General features: G+C 43.2%; 1 pseudogene; it reads right to left on the reverse strand.

The window, feature by feature from the left end:
- Window positions 1–11644: 11644 nt before the first annotated feature.
- On the reverse strand, window positions 11645–11760 carry LOC118605751 (annotated as a pseudogene).
- Between the last annotated feature and the right edge of the window lie 1021 nt (window positions 11761–12781).

A 12781-nucleotide genomic window follows, 5' to 3' on the forward strand; every position in this document is an offset into this window, starting at 1 on the left:
CAGACAATAAAAATACACATTGCTTCCGCCATGAAATTGTGTCTGCCGCTTATAAGCGAAGAGCTCTTCTTCCTGACTGCCTCGTCCCTCTTCTGAGCCAGAGCCCTGGGCAGATGGCACGTTGGCCACTCCCCGCGGGCCCGAGCGGGTGAGCTGTGGGAGGGTGAATGTGAGGAGGCCGAAGCCTGGCACGGCATCTGCCCGCCTGGGCAAGCCACACACCGGGAAGGTTAAGCTGTTGCAGAGATGGACTCTGGAAGCATACCCAGGCAAAAAGATGGCAGTCTCCAAAGTGTGCAGGCATGTGGGGGAGTTTAACAATGAAAGGACATCCGCGCCTGACCTTGGACTACGGAGAGGCGCAGAGGTCTGCACTAAGCATAGAAACGGAAGGGGTCTGTCCCAGCAGAGCCAGCCACGCATGCAGATCCGTTTCCACCCACTGCCATCCGCTGGACGCATCGTCCTGGCCCCTTTGGATGCTCGTTACACTCACCACCCAAAGTTGAGCTGGGACGATGCACCGTAGCAATGGCACCTCAAATTTAAACAGAATGTGAAATCCGGAAAGACCTTCGGTAGTCACACAGGTTAACATTCTCGTTTTACTAGGCTTCGGGGAGCTCGCTGGCCTGTGGAGACGAGGACCTCAGTCACAGAGCACGACCCCCTATAGCGGTCGCTGTGTTGGCTCTTTCTGGGGCTTAGTTTCCTCGTCTCACCGTGTGAAAGGCGAGGCTTTGTATCCGGAGTGGAAAATTTGGGGACAGGAAATAAAAAGCCTTCTGAGGTTCCCCTCGAACAACCCCATCACCGTGACTTAACATAACGCCGGTAAGTCAATCAATACAAATGGAGCGGGTCACAAGACAGGTTTTCAAATTTGCGTTATAAAGCCAGGAAATGGTATCCTTTCTCTGCACTGGGGATCTTAGAGGAAATCTCAGGAGGACTCTTGCTACATTGGCATGTGGCTTGCACTCCAGGTCTCTCTCATCTGTCACCCAGCATTTGGTCATGGTGGCACAGGCCCCGGTGGGCGAGAGCTCCGGGTCTCAGAGCTCGGGATCTAGCTTATGAGACATTCGGCGACATGAGAAAACAATGTTCAGGCACTGCCTCTGCTTTTCCGGTCCTCTTGGGTCCGCCTGGCTCTCCTCGGCTACAGCCTAATGTGCACCTGCCCCAATAAAGGGCGTCTGCCTAGGCGACGGGGTTAAATAACAAATACATCACCCACCTTCACAGCACATCGCAGGCCACCCACTGCATGTGATTTTCTCTACCAGGAGATCCGCCCCAACACATGCCCCATCCCCTTAGCCCATCTGCCTGGCAAACCACCACCAGAGCTACCCCCGCACTGAAGCCTGTCCTGATTGCTTAGGATGACTCTAAAATCCTCCCTTCGCTCTCCCACCAGAGCCCGTGTGGCATGGCCGCTGTGCTGGCATTGATCCGCGAGCTCCTTCCACTCAGGAACCTGGCCTCACGCATCAGGGCCCGTGCCAGAGTGGGCCCTTCATAAAGATTTACTGAGTTTAAGAATGAACGAATGAATGAATGAATGAATGAGAGTGGCTCAGCCCTAAGTGCACTTACAGATAGCTAAAGCTGGCTGTCAGCATCCAAGGAAACTGCAGATTCTATCATTTTCAAAGACAATTTAGAGGACTAGGCTCCTGGTCACACCTCTAAAACTACCCCAACACACACACATACACACACGTGCACACGCATTCACATGTTTATTCCTCCGAGGATTTTTAAAAATCTGCACAGGTCTACATTAGAGGACATTAGAACTGGAGCATGAGGCCATTCTAAGATAGTTAAAGAAACTGTGAATCAAGGAAGTACATAGTTTGAGGAAAGTCACACAGCTAGAATTATGGTTAACACATAATTTAGGCAAATACTCGATATGGATATTATATATTTCCTACAACCGAAATATCAACACTGTAACCTAAAACAGATAGGTCAATTGAAAAAATAAAAGTAAATAATTGATGTTTATATTACGATATCATTAGACTTCAAAATAAAATATATGGTATCATTGCCATGTTGCACAAAGTAACGGAACCGGCTGGGGTTTTGGAGCTTAGGGGTCCTGCACACGTCTAAGCTTTTCTTCGTCACTGAATCCTGTCACTTAGAGATAGAATGTCTGAGATTAGAACCCTGGAGTCCTGATTCCTAGTCTTTTTTATATAAAATAACTTTACCAAAGCACAAGACTTTAAGCCTATAAAAAGAAACCCTTTAATTCTTAATAACATGTACTTCGCTGTTATCTCATTATGTTTACAATAAATTTGGAAAAACTAGTTAAAAACACATGATGCCACGCACAGCACAGGATTCTGAGCCAGAATTCGTCTACGAAGCTGTGTTCACAGCCAGTTAATCTTTTTGTGATCTCATGACGCTTGAGTATTAGCCTCCTTTTCGGTAAAATGGACGTAATTTTTCATATCTTTTAGTTGTGGTGTCAGATTACAGATCTAAAAATTACTTGCCAAATACTCTGACGATGATGGTTGACTATAACAATCATCATCATCACTATTAAGGAGAAGCAAAAAAAAAGATGAGAACTAGAAAGATGAATGTGATGGTTATGGGGATGCCACTGGTCCCCAAAGATGGCAGAAGCTAGAGTGCAAGCAGGAGAGGACAGGAAGAGGGGCCAGCAGACAGCATCGGACACGACGGTGGGCTCCAGGCTGACCCCAGCCCTCATCGCGGTATGCGCTGAGTCGTGGGACGGGAACGCCTTCAGGAGTCTTGTTTCATTGTCTCTTTGTCTGCTCTTTGGAAGAGAAACGACTTTGGCCTAGGGAAAGACAAGAATGACTTGAAGCTGCTCTAGCACGTGAACCCACAGTTAGGTCTAGTAGCCCATCCTGCAACTGTGCCATCGGTCCATCTCCAAGTCCTCTGTACACCTGGACCATAAACAGGGCAAGAGTTCTGTCTCACCCTGCAGGAGGTAGGAATTGGAGGAAGGTAGAAGGAATATTTCTAAAACACCTGGGGTAAGAACTCTTCATCTAGAACCACGGAGAAGGAAGGACTCCTGGCTGCTTGTCCCTAAACCATGCCAGAAACGGGAACTTGTTCCCTCTAGGTCTTCTCAGAAGTCAGAATAGGTCATTTCCTTTTGGACACCCCGCCCCCCCCACCATCATTTCAGCGTTTAAACCATCACCCTACCCCGTCATCTTTCATCGGTCAGAGGACGACCTCTATGCCAGTTCTCTCTTGGGGTGGCTTGGAAATTGTGCTTAAACGTCCTCTAGGAGAGGACGAGAGATGGCTGCGTGATCGGCAGCGGGAAGAGGGAATGCTGCGCGTGTGTTCGGACTTTCTCAGCACTTTCCTGTCTTTTACATCATTTGAGTTTCACAGCAGCCCTTCGAAGACTCTCCACTCAGATGTGGAGCTTGTCCAAGATCGAGAAAGCTAGTAAGACAGGGGAGCTGGACTTCAAGTCCCGGGTGTCCACTCTAACGCCCTGGGATGTTTTTGACCCCCTGAGGAGACACCAACGTCCTCTGAGTGACCTGATCTACAGGGTATGTTCTGTCTTAAAGTTCAAATCATGGAGACATTTGGAGACATCGAGCTCTATTCTAAAGATCTCACAGAGTCCATCTTTTTTCATCCTGAAAAGCTATGGAAACTACTTTAGCTAAAATAGCCTTTTCTTTAAAATGTAGTAATGGCTAGCTGCCATGAAAGCAGTTAATTGTAATTAACTCCCCATTAATGTACAATTAAGATGCCTGTCACTCCATAACTAGCCAATAGCCAGAAATAAATGAGAAGATAGCCGATGAGCTTTACGAATCTCCAGGTTTGGGATGAGGAAACTCCTGAGGCTTGTCAAAATGTTTCGGGGACCTGATCCATAGTCTTTTCCAAAAGTATGATGGAGAACACTCTGTATATAACCTGTTTCCCATGGCTATGGAAGCAGTAGAGAGATGGCTGTTAAGAGTTTCAGGTGAAGCACTTCTGTTTCGATTGACTTCAGTAAAATGCAAATCCCTATAATGGCTACAGTCCGGGCTGGTCCTCAGACAACAGCTAATCCTTCAGGCTCACAGAGACATGTCCTGACCAAAGATGTACAGTAATTTAGAGGTGAAGCTAAGGTGGGAGCTCCGGACTACACATTCCACATCTCATACTCTTTCTGCTCCACTCAAATGACATTCAGATAAACTCTTTGAGATCAAAGCATTTTCAACCAAATAGATCTTAAATCTTGTTGGAACACTGCCCATCTCAAAATCCTTACTCACGTCATGATTTGCTCTTGGACTCAGGGCAATCACAAAGCAGAACAAGGAGGTAGAAGTCTTAAGGATTTGGGGAAATAAATGCAGAACTTCTTGGACATGACTTTTATGTAAATGATATGCAAATACAAGTCACCTTCTAAGGTCACAGTATCATTAGGCAATTACAAGAGGGAAAGAGATCTCCCAAGAGGTTTACAGATAGTTTGCACTGTGTCAGCACCGGATGGACCCCAGTATAACCACAGCTGCGACCTACAGCTCAGGAGAGTCCGCTCCATCTACTCATGAAGACCAGAAGAGGGATCCTAATATGCTTTGTTTGAGTTTAGTCCCCTGTGCCTTCTAAGCGCTCAGTTATCTGTTTGCATCATGTGATTTTTCAATCCTCTGAGAGTTAGAAAAGGCTATTGTGACTATCCTCTCTGAAAAAATAAATTGTGAGAAGGAAAGAACACCCAGCTGGACGCCCAGAGACGCGATGGCCAGCCACATCGTGGGGTTAGATCTGGGCTGGATTTGGGGTGATCGCTTAACTTCACACCGTCGCCTGTAATGTCCCCACTCCAAGACTCAGTGTTTCTCAGTACACAGTCACGACAGGATCCAGGAGAAAACAAAAGTCATCTCCCAGACACAGTGGATACGCTTGTGTTCATATTTTACATAAAAACCTTTGAGAGGCAAGTATTTCCTAAGACACAGTAAAAAAAAGAAAAGAAAAAAAAAAAGAAGACGACAAGACAGGTTTAACTGGAAGTGGAGTGTGGCAGAAAGGTCGCATGTGGAGTCACGTGACACTACTTCCCATTCCACTGGAACCACTGAAGAAGCTACTCGACACTTCTGAACCTCATTTCTCCCACCTGTAGCGCGTGCACTGTGCCACCGGGGTGGTTTGAGATACTGCCTGAAAATGTTTTGCAAAACACGAGTGCATCACGTGACCATAAGGCATTATTTCTAACTTCTTGCTGCCCCAGTCTCGTTGCGCCTTGCATGTATCATCTGCAGAAACGGTGGGCGTCACAGAAAACATCTGCTCCCCTCTCCACTCTCCAAAATGCCGGCTTCCTAGAGCTGCTGGAAGCATTCAGGGTAGGCTAAAAGAGTTCGTTCCCCTTAGGTCTGGTTGGTTTTGCCAGCTCCAGTTGCTGTAGCCTGCATTGTGCGGTGCTGATAACACACTGCTTTATGTGATGTAAACGTGCAGGCTCTTCGCAAACTGGTAATGACAAGGCTAAAATGTCACTGTGGTGGGCCTGGGTCCTAAGAGCATATCATATCCGGAGGGCAGTTACTGACCTTCCATTTGTCTGAATAAGGAAATTATGGCTTTGATTTTTAAATATTTACTGGCCTTCCTTTCAAGACAAAGTACACAAACAAAAATGTCAGGTGCTCGTTTTTAAAGTGTGTTCTGGAATCTCACCTCATTCAAGGCTATTTCCCATCCTGGACTCCAGCTGTTTTACAGTTTTTCTGCCATCAGAGAATGAAATTTGTATTTAAGATGCTGTCTTCTGTAGGCTCAATGCTGGAGAGTGAATCTACTTAAAATTACCATTGAAAGTCATTTTGCCCCCTCATGGATTTCCCACAATTCTCCTGTTGAGACGGGGCTGGTTTTATTTACCTTCATTTTCAATGCTCTAATAATTTTTAAATAAACTTTCCTCCCTATACACTATGGTACCCAGATGGACCTTATCAATAAGCTGGAAATGCATGTAATAAGGGTTATTAATCAATCGAGTCTGCTGTGATTAGATAATTAATAAAAGGAAAGGTACTTGACAAAAGAGATAGATTTTTAATTTTTAATGCCTTATGAATTAGTGAGGAGAATTTTAATGTGCAGTTCAGCTTCCCACTGTTGGATGTGGCACAGAAGGAAAAAAAAAAAAAAAAAGCAGCTATTCATGCATCCCGAGGCAGCACAGCGAGCTGGGACAAGCCTGTCCTGGGAATCAGGGCGCCCAGGTTTTCAGCCATGACCTAGAGCAAGTCATCAACACTGCTGGCACTCGGTCACCCACCTACACGTCGGAGGCCCCGGCAGTGGCTAATATCCTGACGCTCAAATTGTTTGATGTCACAAACTAATAAAATTCTATAACACACACCCAGAGGAGGAGGAGGAGGCTGAAAAAGGGTTGCTGAGTTTTATTTCTCCAAATAGACAAAGGACTCTAGCATTTGAATTCCATGGGACAATCAAAATATATATTTTTTAATTCTTTAAATTTAATAATCGAGTTTATGAAAAACTTACTAGTTGCTTTTTTTTCCCTCATTTATGAAGGATTGATGAAAATGTCTTCATGCATCAGAACCAAAACGTGGAATCGCATTTGAGACCTCTGGGCTAGTATATCTCTAAACACCACTGGCATTCCGAAGTTCTTTGAAATTTCACAGTAGAAAGAAGGTCTAAAAGATCATTTATGCCCTAAAATTCTGTGGAAATTTATAATCGAGATGCTGTAAACTATATATATGTATATACATACATATATATACACATATACATACATATATACACATATACATACACATATACACATACATTCATATAGATACACATATACATATACATATATACATGCATACATATATATACATACATATATACATATACATGCATATACATACATATAAATACACATATATATATATATAAAAGTCTTTAAAAAAATGGATTTCCTCCACTGAACGTTCTGTTTGCAGAAGGCTGATAACATCAGCTTTCAGTGTGAAGGCCAACTCATATTTTTACCTCTCTCATCCAATGATTAACTCACTGGCGAAGGCACTGAAAAGTCTTCGGTTCATTCACACTGCAGGCACTCTTCCACTGTGCTCTGAAGTTTTATTTCTCTTGTTAATGTGTGGTTGACACAACTATATTCTCTTAAGAGTCTACTTATTTCGGTCTTTATTTTTAATGTGGTATTTGTGTGGAAATACATTTTATTACCAAACTATGAAATTTCATGTATTTTGTACGAAGTCAAACAAAGGAAATTAGAAATGTTTGTCTTGTACCTCAGTTCTCTGCTCCCATGCTGTCCCCTGTAAATGGGGGTGAAGGGCTCACACACCCCTTGGCTTGAGGTGGTTGTGAGGTTCACGTGATAGTTACCTAAAATGTGTTTGTGACCTAAAGAGTTTTAAGTTATCTCCACTTGATAAATATTTCTTCAAATCATAGGTAACTTTTAAACCATTCATCAAAAACCATGGGTGATACTATGATGTTTTATAAATGTTAACTAAACAAATTTAAAAACAACTTATCAAAGATTTTTAGAAGAAAAGACTAGGTTGATCTTCCTTTATCGTTAAATTTGTAGAAAATAAATTTGTCACATAAAATGACCTGAAGATCTGAGTTCATAAAATAATGCAGAATATTTTAAGAACAATTAAGTCAAATGAGTCAAAGAAAAATTGAATATAAATGAACACCTATTCTAAGCAAATGGGATAGGAAATTCATGCTACGTGGATTTGCCAAATTACTATTCTAGTAATCTGGATATTTCTTAGTGCCTATCTTAAATTAGGATGTCTCGGAAAAATGACGAGAATCTAACAGGGGAGCCTAAATTTGTTCTCATTATTCTTGGAAACAGTAAGACAGTAATGTTTACTATTTTACTTTGAAAAAAATGACATAAGACTACAGAATATTTGTATAGCAGAGATGGGTAAGAACCTGAGAAACTGTCCAGTCTGGAAGGTACATGCACGGTCCACCCTGAGTGACTGGCAACTTCTGACTCAAAACTGGTGAAGGATGGTGAAGCGTCCTCTGAGCTTCTCAGAAAAGAGTTAAAAACTTTCTTTTTTCATAGCTATGGCTGATGTTTTCAATCTTTCTAATGTACCAGGGACTAGACCTGACGCAAAGTTTGTCCTGACTAAGAGGACACAGCCCCAACCCTCAGAGAACAGGTTACTCATTGATAAAACGTGATACTTTCTACAGTAAGAGAAATACAGCACCCTGAAGGCACATGTCACAAGCATCTCGCCTAATACAGGCACCAGGGAAGTCTAGTTAAAACCGGAAGTTTGGAGAGTCTCAGCTAAGAAAAGTATCAGCGGTAAGGTGTTCTAAGAAGCAGAGAAAACATGCAGAAGCAGAGAGGATCATGCAATTTCACAGGCTAACCATCATTCAGAATGCCCTAAGCAGGGAATAAAACAGAAATTGGGGCCACATAACAAAGGGCTGTGCATGCCGCATGCACCAGGAATTAAAAGCGCTGTTGAGTAGACAAGGTATCTGCTACAGCTGCTGCCTCTTTATTCGAGGAGCATAACACAATTCACCTCTGGAATGACTGGTCTTTTTTGTTTAGGAAAAAACATCGTGATGGACCTATTGCTTGCGAAAGTAGAGAGACAGCGACTACATAGCCTCATGTGGGAAGGGAAGGTAAGCAAAGAGAACTGATTGTCTCTCTACAACAGACTGAATTTCCAGTTTCCAGCAGGAGGAATCGACAGCAAGACTGTGACTTTCTGAATTAAAATCTTCTAATTGAGAAAAAGGTAGAGAAATGGGGAATGAGGCCAAATTACTTTTATGACAGTGATAACTAATGTGTATTTAAGTTAGTACTGAGCTGTAATCTGTAATCCTTAATTGTCACCCACCCAACTTTTCAGTAAATGGCAGTTATGGCCTTGTATTAAAGTTACTTTGGTGGGGGTGGGGGAGGGGGGAGAGAGACAGACAGACAGACAGACAGACAGAGACAAAGACAGACAGAGAGTGCGAGCCCTCCAGAATGAAGCCTAATGGGTAGGAAGCATTCGGCAAACCCATGAAGTGAGACGCATCCCAATTAGGAATTCAAGAGGAAAAGGGAATCAGATGACCAGAAAAATCCTAAACCTCCCAAGAACTCTCAGAGGCAGAAAGAGGAAGAAAGGGTTCCTGTGGAATGGCACTTTAAGCCACAGTTTAAATATTAATTTAACGGTGTGATTCTGGAATGCCACATGTCATGGGTGCCGACATGGCCGGCACTCCTGTTTCCCATATTAAAGCTTTTGGAGTAAATAATGTAGGAGCTATGAAGTCAGTAAAAGATTCCTAGTCGGTGAGAAACATGACCATTCTAAGCGACCTGCCAATGCAGAGACCCGGGTGGGAACCACTGAAAAGAACGGGCGGGAGCGGCAAAACCAGGGACAGGGGGACCCGCCTTCAACGTACTGCAGCAATCCAAAGAAAAGACGACATCGGTGAGATCCGCGTGCGTGTGCGCGTGCGACAGCTGGAGAGAGGTAGAACAGTGGCCAGGCAACAGAGTGACGTGACCTCATGCAGCGGCAGCCACTGAAGAATCAAGAACGATACCAAGGTCTGTGTTTCGGCGGCCAGTGGCTATTGGTGCCATTCCCGGAGACAGGAAGTAGAGAAGGTTCGGGAGGTTCTAGGAAGATTCCATTTTGGACATGTTGAGATATAATGCCTAGGAGACATTCCGATCAGATATCTGTGGCTAGGTGAGTATGTAACTCAGAAGGAGAGGATGGTGTTAAAAATGATGATCTGGGAATATTACCAGGTAGAAGTAAAAAAAATAATAATAATAAATAAAAACAAAAATAAGCCAAGGAAATGTATAAAATTACTCAAAAGGGAGTGCAGAGATGAAGAGAAAAGGGTCCAGAAGACATAACTCTGGAATTTGAAAGAAAAAAAAAAATTTAAAGCAAAGAAAGAATAGCTGGAATAAGACACTGAGAAAAAGCGTGCACCGTGTCAGATCATGCTATAATTTTTGCTTCAGCCAAACATTATAAATATTTAACAACGCATACGCAAAAGGGCAACCTATTATATTTATCTCTAGTTTTACACATTCCATCGTTCTTCCTTCTTTCTTTGGGGCAGCCTCCTTCTTCATTGTTTCTTTTCTGTAGAGAACTTCTCTAAGCATAAGACTTAAGTCTTTCTTTAAGCATAGTTCTGCTAGCAACAAATGCTCTTAGTTTTTCTTTATCTGAGAATGCTTGCATTTTTCCTTCACTCCTGAAGGATATTTTGGCTGTGTCTAAAATCCGGAATTGATAACTTTTTTTCCCAGTACTTGAAATATTTTACGCCACTTCCTTCCGGCTGCCGTGGTTTCCACCCCTCGAAGTTTTGTGTGTTTCTCTCTAGCCTTTTAACAAACTAATCACATCGACAGTGATCCTATTCCCATCACATTCTGATGTACTGGTGGTTTGGACTTCAACATTTGAATCGGCGGGGCAGGGGAGGAGAGGTATAATTCAACCTATAATATTTACCCTATCGGCTCTTTAGAAACAAAGATATTCAAAAAAAATTTTTAAGTGTCTTATCTAAATGTTGTCATTATTTTCAGTGGTATAGGTAGTTTGAATACCATTTTATTATACATCTTGATTAGTGTTGGTTCATTCTTTTATTCAATCATTTATTTAGTCAACAAACTTGAGTTCCTACGCTGTGCCAGGCAGAGGTAATAGAAAGACTGATTATATTTAATGCCAGCATCTAAGAATTCATGGCCCATTAGGGGTGTGGTGGGAGGCGTAAATACGCATAGCCATAATGCAAGTTGGAACAAGCTCAGATCCTAAGAGAGGTAAAACAATGTGCTCTGGTGATTTCTAAGAGGGAGGTTATGTCCATATTAAAATGAATCAAGAAGAGCTTTATGGAGAAAGTAGCATTAGATCACATCTGGAGTAGGTGGGATTTGAATATATGTACATGAGAAAAGAGAACTCCCAGTAGAAGAGAGAGATTAAAAGGCAAAACGGAATGTTCTGTCCGCACAGGGCACAGAGGTTTGCTTCCCGCTCTCTTCTGTGAATGCTGATGGTGCCGCCCAACAAGTTTGAAAAGTTCTGCAGAGCAGAGATAAGGTGTTAGTTCATCAGGAAGAATGAGCCAGACTTGAGAATTAATCAGGCCTCAGCCTGAATTCCAGCTCCCACACTTGAGAGCTGTGTGCTCTTGACTTCCCCAAGCCAGTTTTCTTAACAGGTAGGATTCTGATAAGCGAATGCAAAGCACTCGGCATTCTTCCCGTATTTCCTCTCAAGTGACAGCTACAAGTAAGACTACTGTGTATGACGGTGCCATTTATGTCCTTCACAATGTTTCCCGGTCTGCTGGCGAGTACGGGTGTGATCCACCTCCCTTTCCAACTGTCAAGTTTGTGTTCTTGTGGCTCAAGGCTGCATACACCTGCTTCTTCCCAGCAAGGTACCCTCCCTTTGCCTAGCAGTGTATCAGTCTGAGGGGTAGGGGAGAGAGCACTTTTTATTTTTTACGCTTACAGCACCTGGTCTTCCTAGGTGGTCTCCCATCCAAGCACTAACCAGGCCCGACTCTGCTTAGCTTCTGAGATCAGACATCGGGCTTGTTCAGGGTGGCATGGCCGTAGACCATGGACCGTGGCTCCACTGGGGCGCGAACCCAGGACCTTCTGCATGTAAAGCAGACGTGCTAACCAATACACTATGGAACCACGCCCACACTTTTCTGATTCACATAAAAGAACAATAAAGACTGGCCGTAGCTCTGGAACTAGGATGGGTATACTGTAAAGCTAAATACGTTACAGTTTCGAATTGACTCCATAATAAACATTTTCATGAGGAAAGCCAAGGTACCTTATGACTTCTTCCTAAACGCTGTGCATTCTCTTCACAATCTGTTTTATTTTTCTGATTGAGAATATTGTGACATCTTACCTTATACAATTTTCTTTTGGTGCAATTCTAGAATCTGAGACAAAATATAAGAAGCAGAAGACATCTTTAAAAGCAACATTTGGTGTTCTGCTATTGCACTAAGAGTAATAAAGGACGCCATGGAAAGGTGTGCTCAACTGCATGGTGCTCACATGCGTGGTATGGATAAGTATGATCCTTAGAGCTGATTAGAGAACTAATTATAATTAGTACTGCTATACGGTTTAGCCAACCCCATACGGTTAAGAAACTAGATGTTCCAAACTGTCCAGTTACACCTGAAACATTCAAGTGATGTCATTGAGACTGAAACATTAGTAGAAACATTTACTTAAGTATAGATGATTTGCCTCCATGAAGCCTTCCTCCCCATCTCTCCAACCTGTTGATCTCTCCCACTTCTGCATCCTCACGACACCGACACATTGTGGAGAAGAAAGTTGCTTGGACTCCACCCCTGACTGGATACCTACGGGCAGTGCAACGGCAAGAAAGTAATTTAACCCCTCTCGGCATCGATTACATCTTAGATCCGGCTGCTGTGAGGATTAAGTGAGATAACGTACGTGGACCACCGAGCAGAAGCCCCTACCATACGGTGATCTCTCAATAACTAGCAGCGATTAATATCATCTGATATTTTGAATATTTTTCCCCACCACAATGTACTTGCTTGCACATCTGGGGTGATGTCAACCTCCTCTAACCACCTG

This window comes from Rousettus aegyptiacus, unplaced genomic scaffold (assembly GCF_014176215.1).
Source record: "Rousettus aegyptiacus isolate mRouAeg1 unplaced genomic scaffold, mRouAeg1.p scaffold_m13_p_7, whole genome shotgun sequence".
NCBI classification, from domain to species: Eukaryota; Metazoa; Chordata; class Mammalia; order Chiroptera; family Pteropodidae; genus Rousettus; species Rousettus aegyptiacus.